This window comes from Triturus cristatus, chromosome 6, assembly GCF_964204655.1.
Source record: "Triturus cristatus chromosome 6, aTriCri1.1, whole genome shotgun sequence".
Taxonomy (NCBI): domain Eukaryota; kingdom Metazoa; phylum Chordata; class Amphibia; order Caudata; family Salamandridae; genus Triturus; species Triturus cristatus.
In genome coordinates, this window is record NC_140589.1 from 769,755,160 (window position 1) to 769,763,152 (window position 7,993).

The following is a 7,993-nucleotide window of genomic DNA, read 5'->3' on the forward strand; positions in this document are numbered from 1 at the left end:
ATCAGGTCAATGGAGCAAAGATGATTCTCTTCAGTCACCACAGCAGCCACTGAGGAAACACCCGAAACATGTGTGCTTGTTGTAGAGTCGGTGTCCGTTCCGACAGGAGCTGAAGCACCCCGTGGAGGCTTTAAGAATACCAACATCAACATGGGATTGCGCTGAGGACACTGTAATACATGGGCATTTAAGGGGTCCAGTAGTACGTCTATGTTCGGTGGCGGAGCTGATGGCAGGGTCAGACATATTTCCAACATGCATTCGTATCCACAGAATAGGCAGTGGAGCACAGGCAAGACACAGTCAACCCAGACTGATCTAAACGATAGGAATCAATGCTCGCTTAGCTCCCAAAGCCGAAGTATGCCCAGATGGAGTACCATGCGTTCACAGCAACATCACACTAGGAGTGCATTTATCATCTCTTTGGAAGCTGCGATGTCCATTGCGTAGCAGGAAAATTAAAACCAGGATACCCAGGACAAGTAGTAGGACCAGTGGAAGCCCTCCAAAAACGCTTCCCAATAAGGAGTGTATGAATGCTGTATTAACTCTGAAGATTGTCTAAAAGGTGCTCAATAGTACATAACTTAAGCTCTTAAATAGGTGTACGATCCCCCTCGTATCAGGCATGTTAAAGATACAATGCACCAGTTCCCCGGAATGAAGTGGGAAGTTAGTTCAGACTAGTGCCTGTATCTCAGCAGAAGACCTTGCAACCTGGAGATCAAAAGTTTCTAAGGCTGACGTTAAGGCCACATGCTTCTGTAAAAGCATGGCTTTCACTCTGCTCAGAGAATCAAACGCTATAAAGGAAACATTCAATGAAGGCCATAGAGGCATGTCCCTGACTGGGTGGGTCAGAGGAAACAATACTTGCATATAATAAGTAAACCGGGAACTTACTGTGACCAGATATACGATGCCTGCCACCATCCCACAACAACCTTGATCATTCAATGTCAAATCACTCCCATTTGAGCGCAGTTTGAACAGCAGCTGGGGAGCCTTTCAAGTGACACAATAGATTTGCAACCGAAGCAGTACATGCTCAGTGAATCATAATAACCTGGCAAATTATAAACCCACTTAAAGAATTCTCACAGTATGAACCGCTGATATGAACCGCTTCAGTTTCCCCATTCCTGCATCCAATTCTGTTCGGTAAATCCCAAGATTTGTGTATGAATCCCTGTCCCAACGCTTCATACCTGCCTACTTGGTCATACTGTAGACAGTGTTCAAATTGGAATGTTGGGACTGGCAGTGTAATATGGCCATGGATTAACCATTCTGTGGAAGGTGACTCAGCCACAATAAATGGTAATTGTTCCAATTTTTCAATGTGCAGCATTGTATATTTTGCTTCTCTTAGTGCCATTGTTGTCTGTCTTTTTGTTAGATTGTATGCAGAAAACAGAGCTGTACTGTTGATATACCACCAGGGTAAGTGACCAGAGCGCCACAAGTGTAGTGTCCAGCTGAATAATAGAATGGATCACAACTGCCATTGTCCATGTTGTAATGTAGACACATCCTGTTGCATTATATTTATTGCAGAAGACACAATGTTGCCCAGTGAATAAATACTGGATGATAGTGTGGTCATACCACTGTTGACCGCTGCCAAAGCCTTTTCAAGGTTAACCCTGTCAATCTAAATGCAATCTCCTGCTGGGAGATTTTCCATACTTCTTGTAAATAGCATACGTGGCTTCTGGGGACCTAACAGAAAATCCCGAAGATCCATGTCATCTGAGAGTAAGGACAAGTGTTGTTTCACCTGGGACAGTGTTGAGGTTTTTAACTACTCTAGGCAAAACTTCTCAACACTGTAAGATGTCACCACCCGAGTGTTCTCGTTGTACATAGCGTTGATCAGGCTTATGGATATAAAACCCTTCGGTGGTACCCCTGAATCTTGACTGACACCTATTTGTGTTTATATATGCCAAACCAACCATCCCTTCCAATTAGGGTCTGGTGAATTGTAAGTATTTATTTATTTATTTTATAATCTTGTATAGCGCTGAATCACCCCGAGGGGTATCTCTGCGCTAGTAATGACCCTACTGCACCGATAAGCTGGTTAAAAAAGGTGAGGTTTGAGGAGTTTTCTGAAATGAAAGATGGTTGTACAGTCCCGGAGATGTTGCGGTAATTCATTCCAGAAAGTCGGAGCCAGATAAGAAAAGGCTTTGCCGCCGCTCCGCGATTTAATTCTGGGAATAGAAAGTAACCGTTTAGAACCTGACCTAAGAGAGCGTAAGGGCGTATAGTTATTGATTTTACTAGAAAGATAGGATGGAGTGAGGCCGTTTAGGGCCTTGAAAACAATACAGCCTTACTTAAAATTCACTCTTTTCCTTACTGGAAGCCAGTGAAGCTTAGTCAGTAGGGGCACGGAGGGAGTCCTGAGAGGGGCTCCCGTAACTAGGCGAGCCGCAGTATTCTGCACCACCTGCAGTTTATTTAAGGAAGCTTCATTGGTCGAGAGAAGCAGAGCATTACAATAATCAATTCTGCTCAAGATCAACGCCTGTATCAATGTTCTCCTGGACGTAAGAGGAAGTAGAGGAAAGATTCTCCTGAGTAAACCCAAAACGTAATAACAGGTGCCAATCGTGGAGTTGACGTGGGCGTCTAAATTGAGCCTTTGATCAATTTTAACACCAAGATTTTTGATCAGTTCCTTGGGGGTCGGGGCTGTACCCAACTCCTCAGGCCATCATTTAGGGGACCAACAGATGGCGGCACCACCAAACAGCATAATTTACGATTTTTCAGAATTTAGTTAAAGGAAATTACGTTGCATCCATGATGCAATAGCCATCATACCACTGGAAAAAATGTGTTGAATGTCAGGTCTATTTTTATCGAAGGTGAGGAGGAGTTGAGTATCATCTGCATAGGAGATAGTATTAAAACCTAAACTTCTCATACATTTCGCCAGGGGAGTCACATAGATATTAAATAAGGTAGGGCTCAAACATGAGCCCTGGGGGACTCCCCTGGTAACTCGGGAAGTGGCAGATTTAAAAGGACCCAGGGTAACTGTCTGCGTTCTATCAGTAAGGAAATCCATCAGCCATTTCAGAGCGAGTCCCTGAACTCCTAAATCTTGTAGCCTCTCCAACAGAATCTGGTGGGAGATAGTGTCAAAAGCTGCTGAAAGATCAAGCAGCACCAAAAGTGCTGCTTGACCGTTGTCTAATGCCAGCCTGATATTATCAGTCACCTCCACCAAGGCAGTCTCAGTACTATGTTTGGCCCGAAAGCCCGACTGGTAGACATCAAGAGAGTGGGTGGATTCAACAAACATCGATAGGTGTTTATTAATGTGTCTTTTTATAAGCTTACCCTGTAGGGGAAGCAGAGAGATGGGGCGGTAATTAGACAACTCAGAAGTGTGAATCTTAAGATTTTTGCGGATGTGAATAATTTGAGCATGCTTCCATTCCGACGGGAGACTACCAGAGCTCAAGGAACTATTATGAATGGTGCAAATGGGTAGTGCAAGTTGGTCCGAGAATTTAGAGGATACTTTAGCAGGAATAATATTAAGAGGGGAACCTGATTTGGTGCAGTTTAAAAGAGATACAACTTCGGCAACAGCAACAGGGGGAAAAGTGTGTAGTTGAGAGTGTGTATTTATATAATTAGAAAAGTCTACAATAGGAAGGAAGGAAGAAGAATTTGCCGATATAATTTTCTGGTAAATATTTTCAACTTTCTGCACAAAGAAAGAGGAAATATTATCACATAGAGATTGCGAAAAGGTGTGAGTAGTTTTACATGCTTTCGGACTAGTGAAAGTTTTCAAAATTTGAAAAAGCATCCTTGAATTACTACCAGCTTGATCTAGTAAAGATGCAATGTGAGTTTTACGGGCCGTTTTAATATTTTTATGATATGTGGACAAGGCGATCTTATAACTAACTTTGTTTTGCTCATTATGAGAGAGTCTCCATACACGCTCTAGCTTTTTACATGAGCTCTTTTCATGTCTCAAAGCAGAAGAGTACCAGTCTGTAGGAGTGGTTTTCAGAGGGTGAGATTGTAGCTTCATGGGAGCTGCCTTGTCAAGAACATTAGAGATGACTGAGTTGAAGTGGAGGAGTTGTTGTTCAACATTATAGGATATAGTTTCTCTGTCCCAAGAGAGGAATAGAGAAAGGAAGTGATCAGGCGTCAATTTGTGCCAGGGTCTATACCAGTGGTTAGCCTGAATTATAGGCATGGCAGAAATAATAGTAGGACTAGTGAGCTGAAAATTTATAAGGGAATGATCTGTCCAAGTAAGCTGTTTAGTGTCGCCACATTCAATGTCCTGAGAATTAGTTAGAATAAGATTTAAGGTGTGACCAGCTATATGAGTAGGGGCAGAATGAATTCTTACAAGTCCAGAAGCGGCCAAATCTCGCAAGCACAGCATCGCGTCCTGGTTATGAGTGTCTTCACTATGAATGTTAAAATCTCCTAACAGAAGAAAATTGCGAGTAGCAATTACATGTGGAGAAATAAAATCTTGTAATTGACTAGTGAAGTTCGATATCGGACCCGGGGGCCTATACACCAGAGCACCTTTCCAACTACATTGTGCCGAAAGGCATATTCTAAATATAAGGTATTCAAAAGCTTCTGTGCACACTTGATCGAGGATAGCAATGGATAAAGCATCTTTATAGATTATAGCTATACCACCACCAGCTCGGCCTATCCTGTAAGATACAATATCCCTCAGGAATGGCCATAGTAATGACTGGGGTGGAAGAAGGTTTTATCCAAGTTTCAGTAATAAAGCCTATCTCCGGTTTTAGGTCAGTTAAAAGGTCCCATATATTGACGGCATGCTTAGGAAGAGTCCTAAAATTGGCCAGGAAACAGTTCCATTTAGTATTATTAGATAAAGGTTGGTCCGAGTCTATAAAAATGTTATCAAAGGCTTTAGAAATTCTACTGGAAGACAACTGTTCTGGAGAAATCTGCGAGGGATATAAGTATGCAGTACTCTGAAATCTGCAGGCAAAACATGAAAATGGGCCGTCAAATGGGCGATGCAAATGAGTAGACCGCTCACAGGATGCATGCTTCATATTTAGTAATTGGTTGCGCGTGTAGCTGTAATGTAGACTAGAGGCCTTTAACGTAGCTGATTGAGCACAGCCAGGGATCCTGGCTCTTGGCTCTGGACTGGCGAGGACGGGCGCAGACGGGCTTGCCTCTGGTGCGCCTCCGGCGCGCCATCGGCACGTGCGCTGCGCGCTTGCATCCCCCTGCTTAAGTAGTCTTAACCACTAGAGCGCTGACCAAAATGGTGCTCAGTGGCTGGCCCCGATCCAATGAAAACCTTGCCAGCCTCGCTAAGTAGCGAGAAGTGTTTATCAATTTAGAGTGCAGGTAAGTGGGCAGATCTCAACTAAAACATATTGGCAGCTAAAAGTAATTATTCAAAAGAATTAAAATGACTCGCGCTAGTACCTACCCTCGTAATAATGAGAGGGCGCGGTACAGCCGAGCGAAGGTTGTGGAGCAAAGCGAGAAAATCACAGCGTGCTCGGTAGCAATGTCAGTTTCATTACAATGTGCGCCTGCATCCCCCCTGCTTAAGTAGTCTTAACCACTAGAGCGCTGACCAAAATGGTGCTCAGTGGCTGGCCCCGATCCAATGAAAACCTTGTCAGCCTCGCTAAGTAGCGAGATGTGTTTATCATAGTATGTAGTATGGTTTCTAATGTATCCTCACAGTGTGTTGTATAATTTTGCCAACTCTCAAAGTGTGAAAGTGAGGGAATCCCCGGTACGTTCAAGTCTTTGAACTTGGCTAGTCCAAGACAGGAAGTCTGTTGCACTGTGTCGTTCAGGAAGGTAATTTGATTCAGTATGAGGCACACTCTAAATAAGGCATCAGTTCCCTGAACTTGCCACTCTTTAGTCCCCCAGGCCGATTTTGTGTCTATAGAGTCTTTCCATAAGTCGAAACCCCGTACAGACAGTGAGAATTAAAGGAAGCAGAATATATCTGTTTTGTGTTAGTGAGCATGTTTTTCTTTGCAGGTGTAGGTGCAAGCTTATAATAATAAGAGGTCGGGTCTGATGTGTTTGTGCAAACGTTTGTGAACTACCTTTCGGTGGTGTTGGGCAATGTTCCTATTGATGGTAAGTGAAAACATTACTTGGGACACTTTCTTTGGGCAAGAAATGATGACCATAGTGTTGGTAACAAAACATGGTATCAAAATCAGATGTATCATTATACAACTCATTACTTCAAAATGCAGTAGATTGTTCTAAATCAGGCAGCATAGTATTTCCAGTTTCAAAGTCCCAAGCATCAGAGAAAGTAATGGAGGTGATGATGCTATCGCTTAATGACATTTTAAATAAGTGTGGTAATTCTAGAAGTTCAGTGGGGCCATTTACATCATATGTTATGTTATGTTGTTATGTTATTTTAATTCAGCGCACAGCTACTCGGAAGTGTCCCGGTGCTATGGACCGCTGGGGAACCCGTCCTGGCTATCCCTGTGAGATGGTCCCTTTCTGGGTATCTCCAATGTGAAACCAGGCATCCCCGGCATCTGTGGGGGGCCGTTGTAGAGATGAGGCAAGCTTAAAGCCCAGAGTTGCCGAGTGTGTTCCTGGTTAGAGAAGGTACCGAGGCGAGAATTATCGAGTCCGTTTTGACCCTGGTCCACGACCCTGCCGTGTCGGGAATTGAACCCTGGTCCCTGGCCAATTCTCTGCTTATGGATCTGCCGCCTCTAACCAGTGAGCCACACTCTCCATATGAAACTCTGACCCAAACTATTCCTTCTGGAACCGGAACTGCTGTAATGTTCACTAAGGACAGGCCTCACCGTGCATTGTGTGATGATGCATGCGGTTTCAGGACCAAGCTCACATTTTGTGATGTAGAGTGTTCTGGGAGATAATGTCCATTCAGAAGCAGAAAAAAAGACAGTCTCTACATCTAACCAGAGGACTAGGAACAGGAGACCAATTGCGACCCCGAGCTGTAGTCAGGGAGAAGCAAGGTAAGTCTTTTTCAGCCAAAAGTAGAAATCATGAAGTTGTTGTTTGTGGGAAACAGGAGCTGGCGGTGACTCAGGTTCACTTGGATCCAAAAAGAAGGTATCAAAATCGATGAAGTAGCCAGACGCAGGTCGATCTATCTTTGGTAGCTCAGCAGGTTTTGATGAACTGGCAGATGTCTTCTGTAGAGGCGTATTTACATAGATGTTGATTGTGAGGCCAAATTGAGGTCTGTGTTTCATTTGTGTTATGTTGCTGTTCAATTTCAACAAGCACGAATTCCATTCCATTGTTGGGAACTTTTTCACTTCGTATAGTAGAATTTTCAAATGTTATTAATCTTTCCGTCTTAACTTACTGTATGGTAGTAAGAGGAGATCGGCAGCTACCCAGGAGCCCACGAAGCCTACTATTCAGTATTGACCACATAGTGTGGTTTGATCAGATCAATTGAGACAAATCTCTTTTCGTTCTTGCCGGCAAGAGGTGGAAGTACTGTTCTTGTTCCTTCAACAGCCAGGACAGGAACAGGCGCTCTGTAAGATGTCTCAAATTCTTTTCGTCCACAATATTTTCTCTGTCCAGGTCCCCAATCTTTGGGACCCAGGCAGGTCTTGCCGAAACAGCTTTCACTTCCCCAGTGGCGATGCGTTTTACTTGAACATTGCTTTGTAATGCCAGGAATTCATTGAGTTCCTGTTAGGGGTGGGCGGAATTTGCGTAATCGCGTTACGCAAATCTCCGCGAAACGGTAAAAAATCTCCGCGAACACGCGGAAATTCCGCGAACACGCGGAATTGCTTGTTCGCGATACTTTTTTCCTGTTCGCGATCGCTGTTTGCGTGCTCGGGGTGAAATATCTCGCGAACACGCATATTGAGAACGCGAACAAGCAAAAAATTTCGCGAAGTCGCGGAACGCAGATTTTTGGGCAATTTCGCGTTCTCCGCGGAATGCG